Here is a 27483-nt window from a genome sequence, read left to right on the forward strand (position 1 = left end):
GCTTGTGTGGTAATAGGAGACCCTCATTCATTTAAAACATTGTGTATAGTTGGTAGGAAAGGGAACAATTGGAAAGTCATTTGCAGTACATATGCTTGGTTCAGCCATTTAGAGTGACAGACTTAATTATTTAAAGCAGAGACCTGGATCCAGGTAATATGAAATAATTGCCTTGTCCAGATGTTTAAATCTGTCAGGTGAATCGAGTTGACTGGAAATAAATTGTAAGAGTGGAACAAGTAGGCAGTTCTGTCTGGCATCAGCTGATGCAATGATGTCTCCTCAAAGATCTGAACACACCCAAGGACTGCAGCTGCGTTACACTGTGAAATGTGTCTGCATGTTCTTAAAGAGTGACTCCTGCACAGGCAATGTGTTTTTACTGTTTTTCATTGTGGTTTACTGGAATCCCAGTTTATTATTGTGATTAATATTATGCTCTAAGCATTTTCCATATAAGGCAACCTGTGATCTCCCTGTTTGCTGTTGTCTAGTGCGTTGATGCAATTTCAAGCTTAATCAGCCTGTTTAATTGTTATTAGCTCATTTTGTCTGAGTGAAAAACAGACCCAAAAAGCAGCAGGGAAACCTTGGCTTGGTCTGGTGTAGCCATTATTTGATATAAAGTAGACTTCTGTACATGGGCCAGTGAATAAATAAACAAATAGGTGCAGCCTAGGGATAAGCTGCAATATCAACTGTCTCTGTTTCACTCCCATTTCCTTATTTTAAGGTATTTTATTATTCTCAGAGTGCCCGTGTCCTTTATTCCATCTCTTGCAGTGCAGGTTTGATAGGGTAACACTTAACTTACACTAAACTTGCTAATCTTTCAGTTGAATCTATCCACTCAGAAAAATATGATTGCTTATCTATGTTGTATCTTTAATCAACCCTGAAATAACCCCCTCCCTTCAAGATGTCCAGTTTTTAAGTGAGTGATGGTACTATCTTCAGAGTCAATCATACTTCTTCTCTGCTGAAGGAGGAGATAAAACCCAAATGTAATATTGCCTTTCAGGCTTGCTTCTTTTCAATTTATGTCGCAAATATTGCGAACTGGGAATGTCTCCATTTACATGTTTGTTTCTGAGCAGCACTCAAGAGTGTCTTGAGAAGCAAATCGTTCATGGGAAGCTAATTGCTGTTGTACGGGTTGATTGAAAATGCTTGCGGCGTCAAATGAGCTGTTAGAAAAATTTAATAACTTTGGTTATGCTGCACGTTGGTTTTTCGTTGCCAGGTAAGTACGGCAGATCCAACAGTAAACTTCCACTCGGCTGAGGATAGGTGTGCCATATTTACGCAGTCTTATTTGTATCCATTAATCACTGTTGTATGTTGTTTGGATGGACCGGTCAAAGCAGTGCAACACCCCTCGGCTGTGCTCTGAGTGGCCGCAAATGGGTCTGTCAGGACTTGGATGGGTGACAGTATGCCATACCCATCTAGCAGAGTGTTTGTTGCTGTATCTTAGAATCATCTCTCACAAGTAAGTGCAGAAACTGCTTCCTGCTGACTAATAGAGTGACTAAGTTCATAACCTGCTTCAGTGCACTGGATGCTGCAAAAAACCCCAAATTAATCATCAAACTCATAAAGCAGGTTGGATTAGGCTGGCTTGATATCATAATATATCATCATTGAATTTATTTGTTTTTTTCTTTTTAAAAATCAGTACTGTGGTGGCTGTAGCTTATATTCAAATTCCCCCCACAGACATGTTGAGAAGCAGATTTACAATGCAAAGGACAGTGGGAGTGATGAGCTTTGACCTTGAATAAATGAAGGAAGAATCCCATTAAGTCCCGGTGATGATGCAGTTGGGAAACAAAGCATTCAAGATGTTTTGCATTGTAATGGATTGATGGGCAAGAGGAGAATGGTAATTTGTATTTTGAATACTATTAAAAACTTTAATCCCTTGTAATGATTTTACGAGGCATATATTAACAGTTTTGCAAAGAATTTGGATTCTTCTTATCTCATTGTTTCCTGCATTTAAAATTTAAAATAGCTGCTGCAACACTGACAAGCTTTTTTAGTTTGAAATTCAGGGAAGTTTCAGTTTCTTTGGGAGTATTGTGCACTTTGAGTATCTGCAACCTTGAGTCTCGTGCTTAAAATCATTGTAAAGTGAAGTAAAAACATTCTCATTATAAATCCCACCTCCTAAAGTGATTTATATGCAATCATATATAAAGAGAAATTCCCTTTTAAAGTTTAATTTAACAAACTGGGACTTATTTATGTCTATATTTATTTGTATAACAGAGTTATATTTCTAATTGAGTTTAAAAAGGTGTGTTCAAGAAAGTGACCTTTTTCAAAATGCATTTATTGAGTTGCTGCGACTCTGTAAGACCTATGACTAACACTATGTAAATGGCACCTTGGTCGATGATACACTGCAGCTAGTGAGCACGAAGTTGATTATCATAATCTGATGGTGTGGATGTAGTGCTCCATTCTTAAGTCCTGACAGGTTATGACAAGTCCCCATGGACTACATTTCTGTCAATTTCTTACAGAGTGTGTGAAATCTGTATTCATCATCACATTCTGCTGAAGCTCAGTCTTTAAGATGTGAGTTGTCTTTCATCTTATAATCCCGATGACAGTGGGTGCCAAGGGTATAAAACACGGCCAGGCTGACACTATATGACTTGTGGGTCTAAAAATTTGGAAGAGGTCCTCGAGTCTAATTTTCTGCCTATGAACAGCCTGACGCTGGAGACAGACAGTATTTTCAGGCTGTTGCATTGTTGGAATATACGTGCGCTGTATGTCAGCTTTTGTGTTTATATTGGCTGATGGGTTCAAGTGTCATAAAACCAACTTGAAGTCATTTAAAAACAGTCATTATTTCCCTGTTTGTTGAGCAGGTTCTTTTGTTTACAGTACTCTGCGACAGCTGAGTTGGCGGAGTAAAATATCACAGTTCAGCAGATGGTGATGCAGATTCTGTTACTAATAACTAATGATTAGCTATAAAAACGCAACAATGTGTCTTTGTCCCAACTGTTTAACAACCTAAAAAATATCAATATTTCATTTTTTTATATATCATGAAAAGGAATCAAACTGAAAACATAACACTGACATGTTTTCTCCTAATAAATGTATTGTTTCTGACTTTCATACATGATTATCTAACATTGACTAGCTGTGTCTTCTTGTCTAACAAATGTTCCTGTTACAATTAGGTCCAAAATTGAATTTATTTTACACCTCTGTTCACTGCCAAAGTGGATTTTAAATGAAACAATCAAGTTATGATTGAAGTGCAGACTTTCAGCTTTATTTCAAGAGGTTTAACCAAAAAAAACCAAACAAACAAAAAAAAAACAAATCCATTAGCTGTTCAGGAATTACAGTCATTTTTTTATACATGGTCTCCCATTTTCAGAGGCTAAAAATTAATTGAACATCTTAACATATTTATTTATGTAACCAGGACTGTATTTATTTGTATTTAACAAGAAATGTGTGCTTTATTGGGTTTAGATCAAGTGACTAGTTAATCTTCTACTGAAGAATGAGAAACTCTTGGATTGGTTTTGATTTTGCTTTGGGTCATTATCCATTTGCTCTGTGAAGCTCTTTGCATTCAGCATTTGGCTGAACTTCATCTGAGTGTAGCCCTGCACACTTCACAATTTATACAGCCAGCTCTCTTATCAATAAACACTAGTGACACAGTTCCACTGGCAGTCATACATGTCCACACATGTCCAATACTATGTTTGACAGATAATTCGGTATGCTTTTCACCTCCCATCGCTCTGGTTCAAGCACATTTTGGTTTCATTGGCCTTTAGAGGTTTCTTTAAAGAGCCAGGCTCTTTTAGCCTAATCTGGCCTTCCTGTTCTTGAGTGTAGCCAGAGGTTTTACCTTGTTGTAAACAGTCTTTATTTCCATGAAGGCATTTCTTGATTGTAGACTTTGGCAGTGATACACTAGCTCCACAAGACTGACATCATTAGATGTTGTGAAGTCGTTTTTTTAAAGTAATTCTGTCATCATCCACTTTTGTCTTCTGTGGACTTCCTGAGCTCTTTGGTGTTGCTTTTTGCCATCGCACTCATTAAAAAAAGAACTAGATTGTTGATTTTGCTATCTTTATTGTAGTTTTTCAGCCTAATGATGGCCCCGCTCACTTGCACTGACACCACTTTAGATTTCATATTTAAAATAAGAGCAAAAAAACAAATTCAGCACTTTGAATCTGATTTTATGTCTGCTTCACTTGTCATGAAATAACAGGGGAATCTGTCTCACCTGGACGTGAAACTCCTTGTCAGTCAATTGCCCAATTAATTTGGAGCCTTTGAAAAGGGGGTGCCATGTATAAAAATGGCTATAATTCCTAAATAGCTACTGCAATAATTTTTGAGACCCCTTGAGTTAAAGCTGAAAATCTGCAATTCAGTTAGATGATGATTTTTTCCATTTAAAATCCACTGTGGTGCACAGAGGCAAAACTACAAAAAATGTGTCTTTGTCCAACACATTTTGGACCTTACTGTATTTAAGAAAAATGTCCCAGCTTTTAAATCTGTGTATGATTCTATCATTTATATTTGTTTCTGTCTGTTGTTAAATGCTCTTACAATCTATTTATTGGAGCTTTTTCATTAAAAACAACTGCCAGTGTAGCTAGAAACGGTGCTGATGACAGCAGTATGAGTACACAAACATAACGGTGAAGGGTGATAATTATGTGATTCATTACTATGCATTCTGCTTAATTATTACACACAGTCCTTGAATCCATTATAAGATTTTTCATTAGTATAGCTTTGTAACTGAACATTACATCACTGCTTTTCCTGCTGTGCCTGCTGTCGATGTGACTTTTGGGCTCCAAAATATTTGTATTGATTGCTAAAATCCAGCACCAGACAGGCTTAAATCAGCGTGCATGCTCAGAATTTTATTTGCATATCTTCTTACCGTATGTACATGCACATAAACACAGGGGCTTGTCTGCAGTCAGAAACATGGCAGCTGACACTGCCACGTGAAGCCTTACGTACACACACAGAGAGCAAGCAACAACGCTTCACAAAACTGCTTCCCGTAAAGTACAAATTTTAGCAGTAAAATATCAAGCTGCTCCAGCAGCCACCGAGTAGACCTCATGTAGTCTTTTTGTTAAGTGGGTATGTGGGCTGAGTGTGTGGAACAAAGCTATCCTCACTCTTCAGCTGGACAGAACGAGCAGTCTTTAAATCTGCATCATTAAGCCAATTGGTTTTAGAAGGGGAAAAAAACTAAATGTGTGTCTCCACGCTGTGCCACTAGCTGCTCGGCAACAGCAGCTGATATGTGAAGGCGAAGCGGCAGTGTCAGGAAAGAAGAAAACAAGACGCTCCACTGAGTAATGTTTCATGAGTTTTATAAGAGGTGTTGAGTTATGAAAACTTATCAGAGTGTAGCAGACACACTCTGTATAAACTCAGGAGAAGATGGAGATGGGAAAAATCAGAACATGGACATGTCTGAAAAGTAAGATAAATTGATGTTCAAATATGGCTAAGGTGCCGTGCATTTTTTCAAAGAAAAATCTGTGAGTGCCACTGTGATTCCCAGAGCTGACAAAATAGAATATATTCTTCCCCTTTTTAGACAGAAGTTTGTGGGATTTAACACATTTCCACGTTAAAGCGATCCTCATGTCACTGTGATGTGCCGGTTCCTCATGTGGATACACACAAGGAAATGTGCTAAGAGTTATTATTTTTAGGGTCAAATATCAGCCACGCAAACTTTTTCAACTACACCACAGTCACCAAGAAATACGCAGAATGGCACATGGGCATATTTTCTACAGCAAGCCTAATTGGAAGCTTATGTGGGGATAAAGTCAAGTCAAAAGTCTGTGCACATGCTCGGCTTCATGAAAGTAAAGATGAGTTGCTGGGACTAGTGGTCAAAGAAGTAAAGTTTCAACTAGTGTGCAATTTAACGTCACTTTAACATTGGCTTCTACTTCGTGTTTGATGAACAACAGTATTTCAGGAAGGAAGCAGTTACAGAAAGAAGTATAGGCCTTTTTTCCCCTCAATTATTTAAAAGTAACAACCCAGATCTAAGAATAAATCCACGATACCTTGAGAAAAAAGAAAAGAAAAAAATTGACAGGCCATAAGAAAAAGAAATATCATTACATGTGAGGCATTTACTTTAGAGTTCATTAATGTTCAGCAGTTTGAAGCATCTCCTGAAATTCACAACAGGCAGAGGTGTTACAAAGGCTTTACCTGCCTCCAGGCAGAGGGGCTTACTGTCTACCGCCTTAAAAATAGACATATTTATCATCAGTGTGTATCTTGGAGAGAAAAGATGTAGCCAGTAGTAGAACAATTGCACATTTAATATAGGGAGTTAACTGCTCATTGGAGACAATGATTCCCTAATTTTGTCCTTTAAAGCAGTGCAGTGTGCTATTCTGTACAGAAGCACTGTCCTGAGGATAAGCTCAGTGTACAAGCACAAGTACAGTTATCTTCTGTCTCCCCTAACCTGTAAGCTTTATGGAATACTATAGAACTAGATGAAACACTGACATCAGGCTAATTGTGCAAATGCACAATGACAGAAATGAACCAGATAGCACATCCAGCTACAAAGACACCGGCACAGCTCTGACTGCAGGCGAATCCATCCTGGGACATCTTTGACCCTGGCTTTGGTTTTCTCATAATTACCGGTTTTTGTTGTTTTTTTTTTAAACATTATACTGTCCCATTACATTCACATGTTTATGTTGTCCGATAAATCGGCTTTATTCATATGAGATAAACACATTATTTTCTTTTGAAACATCAGCAGTGACATTTTTCAATATGATAAACGTTTGGCAGTGTTGTCTCAGGAAGGCTGAAACTGTCTAGCCTGGATGCAGTTTTTGTCAATTCTCCCACCGACGATCGCTATTCTCGTCTGCATTCCAGTCGGTCCGTTCACTGAGCTTAATGGCTGCCGAGATTGCTTCGTGTCAAAGCTCGCATTTGGCATCAGCAGATAACGTTAGTTATGACAGCCTACAGCTTCTGCAACCAAATGGCACGTGTGCTGTAATATTCTGTGTAATGCTCTTATTAATCAAAAGTTTCTTCTTAGTGACTTTAGATTACACAAAAGGTGATTTCTGATAGAAACTGTTTTATTTATTTATTATTTAGACTAAGATGATGCTAAATTAGACTTGGATCATCTGAAAATGATTTGTTCTATTCAGTCCTCAGTATAATGTTGAAACACACAAAAGGAATAGGAGTATTTCTAGTTTTGTTGATAGAAATGTTCACTTCATCTAGAGGCAGTACTTCAGCACTAGTTTAGATAAATTGAGATAAACAGAAGCTGAAATACCAAGCCGAGAACTTCTGGTAAGTTGCAGTTATCATATATAAAATGCTGATGTTGATACGAGAAAGGCTGGCATTCTTCTTGGAGACTTTAACAATGAGAACTTCTCAGAAGTGAACTGAAAGATATTTGCTTCTTTAATAAAGAAGCAAATAAAATAATAAGAGTAATGCAAGCATAAAAGCTTTTCTTTGTCATAGCCAAGGCTAAATAATGCCATGGCTTGTTAGAACAAATGTTAGGAGACAGGTATACACGCTCCAAAGCAATTTAAATGGCTGACAGCTTCATAAATCTCATCTTCTGGATAATTTTGCAGCATCCGATCAGGAAGAGTTGTCTCTGGCCATTACATGCCCTTTCCTTTGTGTCCACTGTCCCAGTCACTTATGGAGTACCTCATGGCTTTAATTTAGGCCCCATTATATTGCCTTTATAAATATATACCTTTAGGCTCTATCTTCTGCCATCAGAATCACAAAAAATGCAAGAAAGCTGAATGACAGCAAAACGAAAATAAATTGACTTGGTGTTATTGGTTTCCCCCAAAATTGTTACTCTTGAATCCAACCTGGGGTGGCTGCGTAGCGGTACATTTTCTTTTTTTCTTTTTAAACTTGCTGTCATTGTTGATCGACACTGTAATCTCACAAACAAATGACCTCTGTGATTCTGCTACTGAGGCGTGTTGCTAAGATGAAGTAATCTCTGTCAGCGATATGAAAATTTTTATGGTCGCAGCTCATCAAGGCTTTGCAACTGTATCAGAGTATTGGCCAGTCCCAGTTGTCTGGTCTAATCAGAGCTGGTCCAAAATGCTGCAGCAACACTCCTAACAGAAAAACAGACTGCATTACAGCGATATGAGTGGCCCTGAACTGGCACCTGATTCTTATATTTATTTTCAAACCTGTACACGACACCAATGTACTTTGTTAGGAAATAATCCAGGCTTCTTAGATGCTCTAATCATTTGCTTTCATTTAACCACAGTTGAGGCTAGTGGATAAGGGTAATCATGACAGTGGCAGCTTTGGAATAGCCCTCAGCTTTCAATCAAACATTTCCCCTCCAGTGATACATTCATTCAGTTTGATTAGTTTTTAGTATCTTATATTTGTTTCTTTTACAAATTTCATTCTTTTATCCTTATATTTCAGCACATATTTATGAATGCTGTGCACAGCATTTTGCCACATTGTCATTTTTAAATGTGCTAAATAAATAGCGTTTGTTTGTTATCTGCTACTTTTTGTATTTAGGTTTGTTATGCAGTAGAACATGAAACTCAGGCCCTACTTCTTTCTATAAAATTGATCAGCGTCGTGAATTAACATTTACATTAAAGAGATTTCTCAACAGGAAATTTATATCTGTGCTCTGAAACGTGAAAATGGGTATTTGTTCGAGTATCACTCCCCCTGAGAAAGATGACACCACCAGCACAACAGCTTACACCTTGAAGCTATGTGTTGCGCCATTATATCTGCAAATGGAAAAGAGCACGACTCATTCAGTTTGCTTGAGGCTGTTATTGTCATGAATTTTTGATCCATGTGACCCTAGGTAAAGTATTATCACTTAATTAAATTATTCGTAGGACCGTGTGTTATTACTGCAGAGAGTACAATCATTTATACAAAAAGCAAAGGGTAATCTAGTTTAGTTTACAATATAACTTGGCTGTACTGAACAACAGATACACAGAGGATGATGTTTCTTTTTAAAAATGAGAACTTCTATACTTTTGGCATTGCATAAACACAATGAGCATTTTGCACCTTCTTTTTGCATGAGTGCTTTATTTTCCATTAACATGCAGCAACACAATGAGAAAGGACAAATAAGTATGCCTCTGCGTAAATTGATTTTTGCTTCCTACAAGTTCAGAATCTTTATTAATTTCCACCACATTTGGCCCAGAGGTTGAAAATAGGCTACTCCTTTAGTCCCTTACATTACATTACATTACAGTCCATCAGTGAACCAGAATTGTGCTAGAAGTCATTACAGCTGTCATTACCGTGATTGTGACCTGTGCTGCACCATTATAAGCAGGGCTGCGTTTCCTTGCTCATTTACATTCATGGGCTGTTGTGGTTTGTTTATCTTTTCCTAAACCGGATTACTTTTTATAAGGGCCAAGATGTCAACATGTCTTGTCTGTTTTGTACAACCCTGGTTTATGACAGAGTATAATAAATGCATACAAATAACAGAACATCTTCACTTCCCCCCCACAAAAAGAGAATATTTTGTCCTAGTAATAAAAAAGTTGGAGTTTCTTCTCTGCTTTACTTTGATATGAGATAGCTTGGAGTTTTGAATTGCTGTTTAATGAAATTAATCTTAGGTTGCTATGTGCCTCTAAGCTCTACACTGGCTCTTGTGTTTTGTTTTGTTTTGTTTTTTCTTCTTCTTTTTTCTCTCATTAAATCCACTTATTTTGCCTTCGGTATATAATGTGCTCTGTCATGACTTGTCCCTTTTATTTGTCCTGTAACAACCATGGCCAATACTATTATGTTTGTGTGGATAATACCAAATCCAGAGTATCTCTTCACTTCACATGAGGGCTTTCCATGGGTGGCAATGCATTATGCGATTTATTCTTATTTCTACAGCTCATGTGGTACATATTGTGTAGTATCACTGCTGCTGCAGTGGCAATATGTTGAGTAATGCATGCTGTAGTAGATCAGTGGTTCTCAAACACTTTAGCGAAGATAAAAAAAATCCACTCTGCAAGTGCTTTAGCCAGAAATGAAGACACTATCACAAATAGGCTTTGCAGTGGGTTTAGTTCTATATGCTGCTAGAGTCTGCACTCACAGTACATGGTGCAGTTATGGAAACGAAGCTGTTAGATGAAGTGATAGCTCACACGGTCAATGGCTAGACAGAAGGTCACACCTCTGCTTTGGGAGTAACAGACGAGTCCAGCATTTATTACGCCTTTCCCATGTGGGAAACTATCTGAGCTGAACGTCTGAACATTTAATTTGCATGCTGTATCAATAGATAGATAGATAGATAGATAGATAGATAGATAGATTTATGAAATATAAGAAAAATGTGTATCTTAGATTAAGACATAAAGTGAAATTGCTTTTTATTCACTTAACATTTCAAAATCTATGTCACAATAATTTTTTTTGCAATTTTTTCTTTAAAAATGCATGAAGTGATGAATTGATTAGTTTCCACATTTTTTCACATAACAGATAAATTACCTAATAATTTTGGCTCTAACGAGCTCTAGAATAGAAGTTTAAGCATCTTAAGTGTGAATTATTATTCCAGCTTTCAGCAGTGTTTTAAATATAGTCTCTTGCGATTCAGCAGTCCTTCCCTGCAGATTTTTTTCCAAATGTCTCTCTGTGGTGGTTAACTCCAAGATTTCAAAAGACGTGGCCAAAGGGAAAGTTGTTGCATTGACAAGGGAGCACAGTGTGTGCCTCTTGAAAGCTTGTTTAATCATAATTATCTTTGTCTCCCTTTACTGGGTCCAGCCAAGGTCTTATCAGAAACAATTTAAACAGTTTCCAGGCCATCATATATACCATTGTATCTGCTGCAGTATAACAAGCTAATGAATATCTTGAATTTAAAGTTGTTGTTATTGAATAGTTGTTAATTACATTACACGAGGCTGCTGATGAACAGATGCTTTTTGTGACCAATTGTCTGGATTTTTATTCCACATGCCTGCCAGTAATGGATGAAAAACAAAACTAAATTTAGTATGTGTTCTAGGTTCTATCTGTAATGACTAAAACACCATTAGCAGTTGAATACCAATTCATTCGATCTGTGTCTAATCAGTCTTGATAACCTACTTTTATTAAACCTTCAGTCTGGATCCATTAGACCAGAGCTCGATATTTTTGGTTGATGATAAATGTGTTTTTTTCCTTTTCAGGGTGAAGTGAAATTCATTCGAGCCCTATGTTACCTTGGGGCAGTCTGTTGCCATGGCAGTCATCTGTGAGGCATGTTCCTATGCTGGTATCAGGAATTGCATTACTCAACATTCTGCACAATTACCCGACTTATCTAACCAGCTTTTAAGGTGCAGCTGGAACTCTTCTGATGGTTAACATGGGGCATGATGCAGAGTTGAACCAAATATCATATGTTTCCTTTGCCTGCTGTATTTGCTCTGTAGTTGTACCTCTGAGAGGAACGTCCCATGGGTGATCAACATGTGACCCTGCAGGCAGTAAAATTACATCAGAATTGAGTGCTGATTAATTTATTACATAAGGGAGCCTTAAAGCAAGTGTAGATTTCACTCAAATGAATCAATATGTAAAGAAAAGGGTACTTTCAACTCCTTTGTTTAGGTGGTAGCCACAGTGGGTAGCTCCACATGGCAGTTGTTTTTTTTTTTTTGTTTTGCTTTTACACCAGACAGACTTCCTGACACTATGGAGGCACAACAGAATCAGTGTGCGAGTTTGAGTCATATAACATTAAATAATATTTTACAGGTGGCACTTTCATCTCACAGAGAGAAGGTACCTGGTTTGAGCTTGCTCTCCAGCTAAGACTGCATGGGTTCGCTCTGAGTACTTGGGCTTCCTCCTACAGTCCAAAGACATGCTTCTTAGGCTATCTGGTAACACTGAATTGGCCATAGGTGTGAAGATGAGCGTGAACAATCGTCTGTCTCTCTGCAACAGACTGGTAAGCTGTTTAGGGTCTACTCCACCTCATGCCTCATAAGGTAGCTCCAGGCCCCTGTGTCCTTGAATTGGATAAGCAGTTAAGAAAATTGATGGCTATAGTATATTTTACATGACTCAAAGATTCATTGCAGGATGCTTAGTTTAACATGTGAACTGGAGCTGGGGCTCAAACTACTCACCTTCCATACTGAAGACATGGAAGGTCATCCACCAGTCTGAAATTCAGAGGTTTGCTCTGTGGCTCTTCTATCCTTGTTTTAGGATAGCAACTTAGGGTAAGATACTGAACTGCAAATTGCTCCCGATGCATGTGATTTAATGGATTGAAGTTCTTTATATAATGAATAAATCTCTGTTTTGATCTTTTTTGTATAAAAGATAATTGTACCCACTGGAACACAAACCATTTGTCAATGAAGTCCCGTTTAAAGCCTCAAGTTGACCATTTTGGCTGTGGCCACCTTGGTCTTTTGAAACTGGATGGCACCAGTTAGAGCTAGATCTGTAATTCATCTCCTCTCCACCTCCCCTCCTGTGATAGGAGGATTACAGCCTAGCATGGAGTAAAGAGGAGGGACGGGTTAATGAAATGATAGCACTACTCAAGTTGAGGGCAATTTGTTAACATACCAGTGGAATAAATACCTGCTAACGTGTGTTAAGATATCTAAAACTAATAGAAAGATGTAGTCTAATGGCAGGGAAGTTAGTCCTGGCCAGATCATTGGCAGCGTACCCACGTCTTTCAAATGGGCAGGAGGAGTAACAGTTAAAAAGCAATCCAATTTCTATCTGTACTAAACGACATAAAGACTTAAAAAGAAAAGAAAGAAAAAGAACCAGTGACAGGGTTTGGGACACAAAATTTGAATTAATGTAGAGATATTTATCCTGGCATCACTCATCTGGCTTAGCTGATAAATTAGCCCTTTAGTTTTATGAATTCATGCCACTTTACTCTCTCTGCTCTTTATGTTTGGATGCAGTTCTAAAGATCTAGCTTGCTGCTTGGTAAGAATCAGTGCTGCTTTTCATTATTTGCATTACCTTGCTTTCTGTAAAACTGCAGTTGCTATGTGGGTTGTGTTTGTAGTTATGTGAATGAGATATGTGTTAATTTTCAGTTGCTCAAACTTGATTTGGGAAAAACTCACAGCCAGAGTATATTGCTAGATAAAGTTTCCTTCTAATGTGATAAAGCCACAGTGTGACAACTGTAACAAGTTTCAGTATGTTGGCCTCTCCTGTCCTTGTTTGTATTTTGGAGAGATGCTTGTTATGACAATGTACTCCCCTGAGACTCATTATGACTCTGGATCTCGAGGATATAAAATAATGGTTTCACTGGGGATGCGAGTGTCACCAGAAACCTGTTTTTGGAATAGGAAGTTTCCAGCTTGTGTGTTTCCTTGTTTAGTTTCGTTAAGATGCTGGACTGTTGCAGTTCAGACACTGAAATGCCAATTGTGTGTACTCGTGGTCACACCCTTCAAAAGTGCTAAAGTGACTGTTGTCATGGATATCCAAATGTGACTCAGGCTGAGCTCATAGTTTGGGGTAATTCAGAATTACAGTGGTGTTCATTTATTAATGGGTTTGATTGGGAGCTTTCATGCCACCTGTAGATTTTAATGGAGGGCAGTCAAAAAGTGGGCATTGTGTTGTTGAAAGAGCACAGCCAGAAATGCACTGGAGGTGTTGAGAATGTATTCTCACAGTTTGCACTCCTGCTAATAATGAGAGAGCTCTATGAATCAGACAGTGTCTGTATCACCACAATGCCTGTCTTTAGATTTGCAGTGGTTTCAACAATAGTTCTATAAATGAGGTCCAAACCTCCCACCGAGTGAGCTGGAAGGGTTATTGGGAGGACGTTGACAGGGCTGCAAACCTGCAAGAGATAGTGAAACAAAATCACACAGTTGGCGCGGCACTGAATTCTGGTACTGTATTGTTATCTGTAATTGTAATGACCTTACCTGAAATATGTTGTTCTGATACGTGCAAGGAGGAGTGGTGACTCATCTAGTTTGCATTTTCTGTAACTGCGCTTATCTCAAAGTGTCTCTATTCTGCAGCACAGTTTGTACCTTCCTGTCTCCCGTCCCTGCCTCTGTATCTGCGGATTAGTGAACCTTTGCTGCTGCTGATTCACACTTTGCCCATTACGACACAATCCACAGCTCACAGTGTTTTGAGCATAAAATGGTTCATTTGAACATGTGAGGTGTATACGTAACGCCCGTGTTAGAGTTTGTTAAAAACCTGTGGGTGTTCCATGTGCTTGTTTTTAGCTGTTGCATCAGTATGAGCTCAAACAGACCCTTCTCGACTCCTTTGACTGTAATACCTATGGTTTGAGTAGCTTTGTGATGAAAATCCCACTCCCAAAAGAGCCATTGTTTCAGTCATTACTGGGAGCCTTTGAATGTGGTAATTACTAAAATAATGTAGCAATGCACTTATTACAGTATCCTGTTTTCATTTAACAAAAACTAAATTGTGTACCATGGAAAGCAAGTGAATCTTTGCTTCTGTCTCCTTATTATTTCCTCGTCTCTTCTTTAGTTTGTCTCACGCTTCCTCTCTGTCTCAGCATCTCTGTCATATCAGCTGATAAAGTCTATTAGGTGTCTCTGTGTGACAGCCACAGGGGGACATTCCTTTTAGAAGACACTTTACTCTGAACACTTAAAACAGTAATTGCTATTAGGAAACCGCTGTTTTGGTAGCTGAACTAGCTCTCTCCCTGATGGCTGGTTTAAGGCTACGCTCTCCTCAGTTCAGTCATACTCCCCTGAAAATGCTGGAGTCGTCAAGGTTCTTTCGTCCCTGTTTTGCTGTTTACACGCTGATGCCATATGGAAACTGTGAGGTCTGGTCAACATCATGTTAAGCAGCTGTTGCGTAGACACCGGAGTATCCATGCATCGATGTAATGCTGTTGCAGAGAGCCGATGGAGGCCAGTTTCTCTTCAGTGGATCGTGGGAAGGCTCTTTGCAGACAAGTCAGTGTCTCACTCGCTCTGCTTAGTCAGGCCAAACACACCCGGGGCAGATCACTCTCTGCCTGCATATAAATTAAAGCAGATAGCCTTGTCCATGCTTTATTATGTGCTGTGCTGCCGTGTGCTGTATCAAACTTCTCACTGAGGGGTGGTGCTCGTTTCACAGAGGCTAATGACTGGAGCGTCGACCCTTTTCTCATGCCTCAAGCTGAGGACAAGTAACGACCACCGTCATAATTTATGGGAAGTGCTGCAAATAAATGATCAGTGATTCATCGCCATTCTGTTTTTGTCAGGCTTTTATTACAGTTTATTTGTTTACAGTCCGTACATGAGGGACTACATGTGTGTGCTTCATTTTGAAAAGACAAATTCTGACTCACACTGATTCACGGCTCTTACCAAAGGCTTTATTTTTCAACCAGTAATTTTTTGGGGGGTTTGTGTTCAATAAGGATGTGTTCAAGGGCTTAGTCATATAGTAATTAGCTCACATACTCTAATGATGACACATTTGTATTTGTTTTTCATTATTGTCAGTAGATATATAGGATTCTGAACTTAGCTAATAAAAGATAAGTAACATCTTTGCACTTGTGACAGACTACCGACCTTTTTAAATGCCTTGCCGTTTGACATGTGGCAGCTGGGATGGGTCCTTGGGTTGAATAAGAGAAAGAAAATGGATAGATGGATGATGTCTATTCATCCGTGTATTTTTAAATGTTCAATTTTACGAAAAATCGAAAATGCTGCATTTAGTTCTCCCAGTTTACTTTTATTTTCTGTGAGATGTTACTGGTGTCCACCTGTGGTTCTGACATCAACTGTGAAGTGAGAGGCATTTGGAGCCAGTTCTACTTTTCCTAAAGTTGATGGATTGGCAAAGCTGAACTTCAGATGTTCTCAGCAGAAAAACAACAACCTGCCAAAAGGATGGCTATCTTAGCAGTACAACCTCCATCAGCCCTTTTGAGTAGAGTGGTTCGATGGAGCCACTCGTAAGAAAAACGCAGCTTGATAGCTTGCATGGAGCTTTTACATGACTCTGAAATCATGAGGAAGAAAAGCCCACTAGTGAAGGGATAATCAGGTGAACAATAGGTGGATTGTTCATGTTATAGGGGTGCAGCTTTAAAGAAAAAAGTGCATTAACCCGGGACTGAGGGCAGTGTCAATGTCAACTTTATTTATATATCACTTAATAGTTGCACCAAAGTGCTGCACAGCAAAAACACCCAAAACATTGATAGGAAAAAAAGAAGAAAAACACAGAAGACATGAATAAAATAATGAATAAAATAATTCATTCATTTAAAAAGAAATACAAAAATAATGAAAAGAATATAAATTTTTAAGATATCAAGCTCTATTTAATTCAAAAGCCAAAGCGTCTCGAGATTACGAGCAGCTCTTATAGATAAATAAGGTCAATTATTCCACAGTTTTGGGGCTGAGAATAGACGGTCACCTCTACTTTTCTGATTTGGCCTGAGAGCAATTGATTGTTTGACCTTAGTGTTCTTGTGGATGTAGGGTGTTTCACAAGGTCCTTTAAATATGACAGGGCAAGACCAGTAAGACCCTTAAAAACCAGTAGCAACATTTTAAAATCAATCGTGTAATGTACGGGAAGCCGCTGGAGTGAAGCCAGAACTGGTGTTATGTGTTTCCAGTGTCAGTTATTCTTTTCTTTCAACAATGACCCAAAGCATACAGCTACAGCAGTGCAGAAGTGGTTTTAGGACAAATCTCAAACTGTCCTTGAGTGGTCCAGCTAAAGTCAAGACTTAAATCCTAGAGAACATCTTTGCAGAGATCTAAAGATGGCAGTTCAAAGACACTTTCAATCCAATATGACAGAGCTTAAGAGGATCTACTGGGATGAATAGCAAAACTGCACAAATCCAGGTATGCACCTGTTGTAGGGACCTATTGAGGAAGCCAAAACCGATGATTAAATGTCCAAATACTTTGATACCTGAGTTTTATTTTAACAAAAAAAGATAGTTACAAAGAAACTTGTATGTAGCATGTTTCCGTCATGTAGGGATTAGTGACTGTACACTGGCACTCTACAAGATAATAAAATACGTGTAAATAGAATAAGTTATTATTAAGGTGTTCAGATCCATACATTTGAAAAATGTAGGATTAGGATCCCTTATTGTATTTAGTCCCTCAGTTTGCAGAAAATACAGCAGTAGTGAGTTTTATGGCCAAATATCCAGGATTTCTTTTCCAATATCATTTGTTTCGTTTGTCCTTTTATTGAGCTTGACAGTGAAACTACATAGAGGAAATGTGGATAGACAGGGAGCATACTAATCACAATGTTTGATGTATGTTTTGGGGGAGGTGACAAATGAAAGATGACTAAATAAATTGTGGCGATAGCTCTGACTTTGATGCTGAAGAGGTTTAGAGTTGACATTTGTAATGGTTTCACAACCAAAACTGAGACAGTGTCAGTTTAGGATTACTGTCTGGTCTTTGTAATTTGTTAGAAAATGGGACCAAGATGAGAATAGGTGCAGAGATTTTGTGGGGAAACATACATGGAAACAAAGTATATAAAGCAAAAACAGAGTTTGTATAATTCTAACAAGCTTAAAGGTCGATGTTTTGTGTGACCGCCTTTATTCTTAAACACAGCCTGAACTCTCTTTCAGGTTTAACGTCATTTCCTTAAGTAGTCTGCAGGAACAGTTCTCCAGGCTTCTTGAAGGACATTCAAAGCTCTTCCTTGTATGTTGGCTGCACGTATGTTTTCATTGCATTGGGAGTGTGGGATCATTATCATGGTGAAAAATGAAGCCGTAGCCAATCAGACACTTTCCACATACTGTTCCATGCTAAATCCAAATCTGATTGTTCTTTTCTTTGCAGTTTCATCAATTTTGACAAAATCTCCAACACCTTTACCTGAATTGTAGCCCCAAACGGTGGCAAAGCCTCCACAATCTTTTTACATACACCTATAGATATACACTATCCTGACCTCCTGTGTACATTCTGATGACGAAATTTTAAAATTTGGTCCAGTTCAGTCCAGTTTTTGTGTAATTTTTCATTCTCAGCCTTTTTTTTCCTATTTCCTTTAAGAATGGCTTCTTGACAGCCACCTTTCTAAGCAAATGAGACCATTTCTAATGAGGCTTCAGGGAGCAGCAGATGGATCAACTGAAGGGCCAGATACATCTCTCGGGTCCTTAGATTTTTTCTTTTTCCAGTTTCTTAAGGACATGACTTTCAGATATGCTTCAACTGGTGCAGATGGGTTTTTAAACCTGCCACTTCTTCTTTGTCTTCCACTTTTCCAGTTTCCTTAAAATTTTTAAGGATACACTGCACACATTGCTGAGATGTGCCAAGTTTTCGGCTAATAGCTCTTTGGCAATTACCTTGTTGGTGCAGAAATACTATTTTTATGGCTGTCAAACTACATTAGGCGATCGTGGCTCAAGAGTTGGGTGTTCGCCTTGTAATTGGAAGGTTGCCGGTTCGAGTCCTGGCTTGGACAGTTTCGGTCGTTGTGTCCTTGGGCAAGACACTTCACCCGTTGCCTACTGGTGGTGGTCAGAGGGCCTGGTGGCGCCAGTGTCCGGCAGCCTCGCCTCTGTCAGTGCGCCCCAGGGTGGCTGTGGCTACAATGTAGCTTGTCATCACCAGTGTGTGAATGTGTGCGTGAATGGGTGGATGACTGGATGTGTAAAGCGCTTTGGGGTCCTTAGGGACTAGTAAAGCGCTATACAAATACAGGTCATTCATTATCTTTGGCATTTTTCATAGATTCAACTCAAGAATTGGGAACCAATTATGTGAATTTTATGACAGGCTGCAAGTAAAGAAGTGCCTAAAGATACAATTTAAAATTGTTCCTTTTCTAAGTTGTCTGTTATGTGTAGACATGACACTCGTTCATCCCCCAAGTTAGGTGATTTCTTTATGCTTGAATGTTTCATAGGTCAATTTTAAGTGGGTTAATAAAGAAAACTTTAAAAGAACTTCAGATAAGCAGTTGCTGTTTGTTTTGACAGCTACTGTTAACATAGTATCTGTATTCTGTCTATGGTGTGTTTGAATGATTGCTTTAGGGCGCATATAAGTATTAATATTGCAAAACTATTCTATGTTGTTACCACAAATGTCAAATATCATATATTATTACTGGCTTCAAAAATCCCACATAGGTCAAGGATATTTTTGTAAAGCCGCATGTTTGAGTGCAAAACATCAGTTTACAAGCAGACACAGCTGTGTTCATTTAGATCATACTTATACTTTCTCAGCAGCAGTCATTTGAGATGCAAAATATTTCATAACCATTGTGCATTCTGCAACATCTTATCTGCTCAATACATTTTTTGAGTCTGTTTTGCTTTGCTAATCTAAATTGCTAGTGGAGAAGCTAATACAACAGTTTAAGATGCTGAATAGAAAATCAGCCTAGGCTGTTTCATTATCCTAATGAACTCATTATGGGTCTGATAATTCTCCTCAGTTGGAGCAACTGATTGGAAGCTGTTGGCAAGTGATATTTCTCTGAGTTTGTTTTCAGTATGTGTTGATACAAGAATCTGTGTAACATTCTGTAACGAGACAGCCATACTTATTGGCACTGCACTTTTAATTTCTATTTTTGGTCGTTGTCGATGTGGTTGTGATTGCATTTTCACAAGTGTTGCCTTCGTCTGCTCAGTCGCCTTCTCTTACATATCCATTTACAAAAAAAAAATAAATGTAAAAAGCGATGGAATTAGCAGAACCAGAAGAACAGAACATGTGACAAGATTAGCTAGATCCATGTGAGTTGTGCCCACATCGAGTTTGGGAACAACAGTTGTGATAGTGATTCAAAAGGGGGATTTTTGGGAGAAATCACACATGGAAGGGTTAAGAGTGCTTCACACTGGTTTAGACAGATTCTCACTGCTGAATAAATTCTCAAAGACAAATGAGTTTCTGTGGTTGTTTCAATGAGGAAAACTGAGGGAACAAAAAGAAAGAAAAAAAATAGTTTTATAAATAAAGCTTGCTGCAGATTTTCCCACAGCACCACTCAGTTGCTATGCATTTTATATTTAAGAAGTGATTTGTTGCTTCTTTTTTTTTTTTAAACCTATCATCAGAGGGATGAGAGAGCCGGGGGAAAACTCACTTAGGCTGTTGTTACTCTGTTGTTATTTTCCAGGTTTAGGTTTGTACTCATTCAGGCTTTCACAGGCTATCCTTGTAAAGAGGATTTCATTGAAACTTGTGCCTCCTTCGCCTTCAGCACCCACCCCAATCTCATTTACCAGACCAATTTCCTCTCTTGCCTGCAAACCAGAGCCAATGTAAAAAATGCCATGCTCTTGTCTTTTATTCATGTTAGGTTGCTGACATGTTTGGTGAGGTGAACACTGCATATAATTGTGATAACAGTATAACAATACTGACTCTGGTTCCACATTAAAAGTGGTTGGCAGAGGGATGCTTTGATGTGTTTGCATCTTTGATGTTATGCTATTTCTGCTGTGGTGCTTTGGTATTCCAGTTTTATAATTTAAAATGACCAAAAATGTAATGTCCTTAATTTTTCTCTATTTACACATGTTGGTTATGTATACAGAGGGCTATGCTGTGATGCACTTCAAGCAGTTGGCGCTAGTAATGTAGCATCTATAACATGTTGAGATTTTTAACCCCTGCCACTCCAAGCTTTGTGTCTTAAGTTTAATCTGTACAATAGCAATAACCTTTTTTAAGAGTGACAACAAAATTAAGCTCCAAATAAAAGAGAAAATGAAGTTGTAAAATCTTAGTAGTGAACTGACGTTCAGCTTCTCCCTTCAAGACTTGGTGAAAGTCCCACACGCCACAGGCATGTTCTGGCAGAATGGTGCTCGGCTTGTACCAGGGGGGTGAGAAACAGCTCCCTCAGCCAGCAGGATAACATTCTCCTCCCCTCCAGTCTCACAAAAGTGCCTCCTGCCAAGAGCCTCCTACTGCACAGCCACCTGGTCTTCTGTTGTAAGTCTAATCCCAGCCAGAGACCCATCCATAAGGCCGCCAGGTTTTTCTTATGAAGCTGTAGTCCCACCATCAGACCTCAGCAAGGACCCTGGCAGCGACTTGTATGAATAAGCGAGCATCAGTGCCAAGTGTTTAGCTAATCTTTGTTTAGGTGTGATTGAATTAGAGGATTGAATAAGCAGAAAATTAATTGTTGTCCTCTCAAATGTGTTGGCCAATTAAGGTAGTCACTGATGGAGAGTACTGCACATATGGTAGGACAACATATTAAATTCAAAGGTCCGTGTCATTGTAGATTTAGTAGTTCAGATGGAGGAATTACACTATAAGAAGTGACATTTATGTTGCTATAACAAATGTCTGTTTCCAAGAATGGGTGTTTAAAAAAAAGGAAAAAGAAGAAGAAACAAAGGCAAATGTATTTAAGTCGTTTGCATGCTTTTGATACAGGAGGCCAGAGCCGTACAGGGACCCAGACATTTAGTTATTTAGTATGAGGAGAGCTGAGGCTGACCTTTTTAAATGGAATTTTCCCTAAGAGCAGTCGCCAGTGACCAAATTTAAGTCTTCAATCTTGTAGATGTAAACTCTGACATTCAGAGCCCTTATGTTTATCTCATTGATTCAGCAAACGTCAAGCACCAGGGGGTTTCACGGAGGCTCTCCGCTCGCCTCCCCTCTGCCCAGCATTTTCCCCCTCTTTTTGAGGGGTTTGTGAATAGTGAATACAAATTGTACTTGATATTTAAACAGCCATAACATTTGCCTGAATCAAACAGTCATTGCCCGAAGCAGGTTTCCTTCATCAGCAGCATGTTAAACGCATGCTGTTGATTAGTGTTTGTAATTTGCCCTGCTATCTTTAGTGAGAATACAGCACGTTTGCCGTACGCTTAGAGGTGACAAGGCTGCTGTCAAAGGTTTCAATCAATTTATTCACAGAAAATCTAATTACCAGCCACGGTACACTGGCAGGCATTGTTTTCATTGTGTGAGGCTGTGTGTGTGTGTGTGGGAGGGGCATCATGGAAAATGATTTTTGGGGGCCGAATAAAAGCATTCTGATATTAATATACATATATATCAGTATATAGCCCAATATCATATTATTGTACAGTTATATTAAAAAGAGATAATGGTGGGATCGTTCTTTATTAAATTTCCAGCAATGTATTTCACAAACTAGTTAGCAACCTACTGTGAAGACACTGCTTGACTTCCCACCAACGTCTGCTCTGCTCATAATGTCACCATTTCCAAATTATCTGAAGCATCATTATCTGCTTTATTTTCTGTAAAGAAAAAAAGTTTTCACATCCGTGCACATCAGACAACCAGTGCTGATCTTGCTTTAATAGGCCAATATGAGCTGTTATTACCAGCTAATACCAGTGTGGCACTCATTTATGTGCCAGTCTGTCTTTCTGAGTATAGACTACAGCTGTGCAAGGTACAGCTGCAAAAGTTTACAGGTGTTTTATTAATTCTCCGCTGTGTGCATGCTTGTCATTCTCTCTGTCTGTCTGCAAACATGATAGCTTGAAAGTTTTGAATGAATTCTGGGTGTTGAGTGGAGTCCTGTTAACAATCCTTTAAAATTTGGCTTAAATCCACCCAGGTCTTCTTAAATATTTATTGGTAAAAAAAAATGACAAAAAGCCTAAGCTATTTAAAGCTATGTTTCATATTGCTATTGTTAGTATTGACAACATATGGGCATATAGGGAATTATATATGGGGATTAATATCGAAATATCAAAAAAGGTTTCATAGTTTCATAAAATGTCTTTTATTTTTAAAGCTATGCTTAAAGTCATTCTGCCTTTTGTTTGTATTGGCAACATTTAGGAAATGATGCTGGTGTAGGGGATGTTAAATATCACATTATAGTTTGTATCCAAATATCATTTTAAATTTGACCTCTGAACTTGCTTTTAATTTCCATATCTTTCAGTTTCACCCCAACACCCATCATATACTTAACCTCCTGAGAATCAAAGTCTTTCAGGGCATGCACTTTTAATTTATCTTTGCTATTTGGGCTGATTGGGACCTGATGAATGTAAAAACTAATAATTATCTTTTTACCTGATTTTGCTCTACAAGGGCCTGATATTCACATATGAGGTCATTCGTTTTAAATTTTGATAGAACAGTGGCAGTATAATGTCCTCATCAGTGGATATCAGGCCCTTGTAGAGCAAAATTTAGTATTGTGGTCTAAACAACCCAAAATGTGATGTCCACATATGTGGACGCCAGCTCCTAGGAGGTTAAAGGGCGATCGTGGCTCAAAGAATTGGCAGTTCGTCTTGTAACCGGAAGGTTGCCGGTTCGAGCCCCGGCTCAGACAGTCTCGGTTGTTGTGTCCTTGGGCAAGACACTTCACCTACCGCCTACTGGTGATGGCCAGAGGGACCGATGGCGTGATATGGCAACCTCGCTTCTGTCAGTCTGCCCCAGGGCAGCTGTGGCTACAACTGTATCTTGCCTCCACCAGTGTGAGAGTGAATGAATAGTGGAATTGTAAAGCACTTTGAGGGCCCCGAAAAGCGCTATATAAATGCAATCCATTATTATTATTAAAGAAAGTATTGTCAGTAGTTAGTTAATTCAATTCAATTCAGTTCAATTTAATTTAATTTAATTTAATTTATATAGTACCAAATAATAACAACAGTCACCTCAAGGTGCCAGGAGTCAGGTATTTAGTTAGAGGTATACTGAAATATACTGTAGTGTAATATTATATAATAAGCTCCAGTTATTCATGTCTTTCTTATTTACAGATCAATACATATTACCCTTTGTGTACTCCTCCATAATGATTGTATGGGAAAAAAATGCCTGTCATGCTACTTTTATTTTTACTGCACTACACACATCTTAAAATGGGTTTAAAAAGAGCGAAACCCCCCAAATTAATATATAGAAATATGTATATTAATATATACACTAATCCCTTAAAAGTTAATACTGCCTAAAGTGAGATGTGTTGGTGGAGGATTGCACTCTCTAACTCGTTGTTGAGATAAAAAAAAAAAAAAGACATAGTGTAAAGGTGGATGTGGTCTGATCCATGAGTACTTACTGTTGTACAGTTTTAATATTTTAACAAGTACTACCAACATGTTGAAGTGTTCCTTGATTTAATTATTTAATTGAAATAGCTGATCTACACTTATTAAGTCAAGCAATAATGTAGAAGTGAGCCTGGCTCTATTTGAGGTTCCTTCCTGTTAAAAGGGAGTTTTTCCTTCACACTGTAGCAAAGAGCTAACTCATAGAAGGTTGTTTGATTGTTGGGGTTTTCTCTGTGTTACAGCAGGATCTTTACCTTACAATATAAAGTGGCTTGAGGTGACTGTTGTTGTGATTTGGAGTTATATAGATTACATTTAATTGAACTGAATTGAATTAATAAAATGGAGGACAGAGCCTTTCGTAATGCCACAATTAGATTTGTTTCGGAGCGTCGGCCTCGAAATTTGATCTCCAGTTGACTGTACACAGCATAGTTCCAGTAAACACTTTACACACTGTGCACTCATGTTTTTAGCTGGCAGTTAAGCTAATTAGTGGTGATAAAGGTCCCTGAATGAAAGCAGCTTGTTTGTTTAAAAAAGGCTAAATGCAATTTACTGAAAATATATTACAGTAATATATTACAGTGTTCTTTAATGAACAATATTCCCCACCGATGCTGTTAGCTGTGTCATGCAGACAAAGACGCTGGTGTGTGGTGTTTTACCAGTGGTCTTAAAACTTGCATGAGCATTTCTATTGTATTTTTCTTAACATGCTAGTATATTTTCGAGGGAAAACTTCATTTACTTTACTATGTTCATTTGACAGCTTATGCTATTTGTTAATTTGAATTAAAGTTAGACAATTAAAGTGAAGCTATCCCATTAGTTCATTAATGGTGCTTCAGGTAAAAAAAAAAACCTAGACGTATCTTTTTGCACAAGGACTGCTTTTTCTTTTAGTCCTTCAGGTATAATTTGATGATAATATTAGTAGACTTTAGTTACATTCTGAATGTTTCCCTTACATGAAAATTATTTCCACTCAGTTAAAGATGTGTGCACTTTTTCCCTCTGAGTTTTACAAACATTTAGCCAGCACCCTCTTTGTTTTGAATTAGTTTAATCTCCCCCACCTCAACCACCAACACTACTTGGAGTAGATGAGGGTTCTGCTTTGCTAATTTTATGAGATAAAATATAATGCCAACCTCTGTTTTGTCAGTAAGTTACACTTTATTTGGTGTTGTTGTGCCATTGGGATATTCATTTATTTAATCACGCTGAGAAAAGTAAAAAAAAAAAAAAAAAGGTGGTAGATCTTCTTTATATGAATAAATATTAGAAAATATTCTCTTTCATATTGAAATTCAGTGTACCTATTTTTCTTCTTCTTCTTCTTCCGTGAAGCATCTTGAATGCTGTGGGATAACGAAGAACCTTTCCTTTTTTGGGCCATTGTGTTGAAACTCTGTAATCCAAGCACATTGAATTGAATTATTAAAAAAATAGGTGGTTGCCAGGCAATGTGATGCTGCTATAATATATCATTTATATCATAATATTCAAGTTCTTGGATATAAATTATATGTTGTTCACATTAAGTTCAAATGATATGATAATTTTATAAGGTGCTATAGGGGCATAAATTTATAAAATGGATAATTTTAGCCTGTTGGTAGGTTGTTGCTAGGTAATGTAATGACATCATAATACTGGATATAGATAAGAACCTAATATATACCTGTGTGCCAGTTTTGGTTGCACAACTCCTGTTTATGTAGGAGGAATCACACTGATAGATATTTGGTGCGTTACAGGAAGAAGCTGACAAAAGTTTAAGTCTGTGTGTGGAGGGACAATTTCCAAGTTATTGTTCTACATTTTTAATTCTTAACGTTAAAAAACCATATTAATATTGTTCACTCATGAGTAGGGATGGGTATCGAAAACCGGTTCTTGTTGAGAACCGGTTCCCACTGTTTCAATTCCTTGGAATTGTTTGCCATTTTTGCAAACGATTCCCTTCTCGATTCCAGTTTCCCCGAACGTCACCACGTTGCGGAGCGTCATTTACCTGGCAGGAAACATGGCGGCTCAAACGCTCAAAAGTTTGGTTATACTTTTTGAGAACGGATGACAACAGGGCAACTTGCAATACTTGCAAAGTAGATATTTCATTTAAGGGAGGAAACACTACGAATATGCAAAAGCATTTGCTCACAAAACACGCGATAACCTTAAATGAATGTCGTGTTTTTAATTCCGCTCTGGACTCGTGAATCTCAACCCAGCAGCAGCGGTAACGTTTGCACGTCTTCTCCCGTTAATGCGGCAGGTAAATAATCAACAACAGTGCATATTATGTTAGCGCGATCTGCCTTATTACAAAACCTGCCATTACTGTGCATTTAGGTGACCATGATGAGAGAGACAGAGTCTGGCTGGCTCAGATGCTGGCAGTTCTCGCTGCAGTTTACCGGTAGCGTCTCCTTTCAGGCCAGGATAGACGAATGTCACCGAGCAGTGACTAAGTTTGTGGTCAAAGGCTTGCACCTATTTGCCACAGCAGATGCCCCGATTTTCGGTAAGTGAATGTGTTTAATTGTAGGCAGGGACATTACTGGATATTCTTGTGTAATTGCTAAAGAATAATTTACGTTATACTTTGTTATTGCTACAGAAGAATATTTATTTTATTATTTTACATTTACAATTTTTTTTCCTGGGGACCCTGTGACACCCCATTGAAGAGCCGTAGGCTGTGGATCTCTTAAGATCTCACTGCTGGGTTTGTAAGGCCATGTTACTCCTAAATTTCTATCTTGTTCAAAGAGAAGATATAAAACAAAGTTCTAAGCTATTCGACCTTAGTGTTCTCCTTTTTTATAAAGAGTCGATAAGAGAATCGATAAAGGATCGAATCGTTAAACAGAATCGAAAATGGAATCGGAATCGTGAAAATCTTATCAATACCCATCCCTACTCATGAGTTATACCCACTTTATCCTGTAAAGGGTTGCTGGGGGAGCCGATTCTAACTGCCATTTGGGAAGAGGCGGGGCATACTCCTGCCAGTTCTTTGCAGAACTAACATAAAGAGACAGCCAACCGTACATCATCAATTAACCTAACATGCATCTCTTTGGACTGTGGGAGGAAGCTGAAGCACCAAGAGAAAATTCTTGCAGACACAATGGGAACATGCAAACTCAGAAAGAGAATTCTTGCTATGAAGAGACAGTGCTTACGACTACACCCACATGCCGCCTGCGATTTTATCAGCAACTAACAAAATCAGTTTTTGGACTCTCTGGATTGATTCAGAAATGTGGTAGATAAAAATCACATTTGCGTTCCCT

General features: G+C 38.3%; 1 protein-coding gene across 2 annotated transcripts in view; it reads left to right on the forward strand.

Moving 5' to 3' along the window:
• Positions 1-27483, forward strand: part of asic1c (acid-sensing (proton-gated) ion channel 1c) — a 103896-nt gene that overhangs the window by 2341 nt on the left and 74072 nt on the right. The gene's annotated exons all lie outside the window — the stretch shown is intronic.

This window comes from Perissodus microlepis, chromosome 18, assembly GCF_051167445.1.
Source record: "Perissodus microlepis isolate ML-2025 ecotype Zambia chromosome 18, ASM5116744v1, whole genome shotgun sequence".
In the NCBI taxonomy this organism is placed as follows: domain Eukaryota; kingdom Metazoa; phylum Chordata; class Actinopteri; order Cichliformes; family Cichlidae; genus Perissodus; species Perissodus microlepis.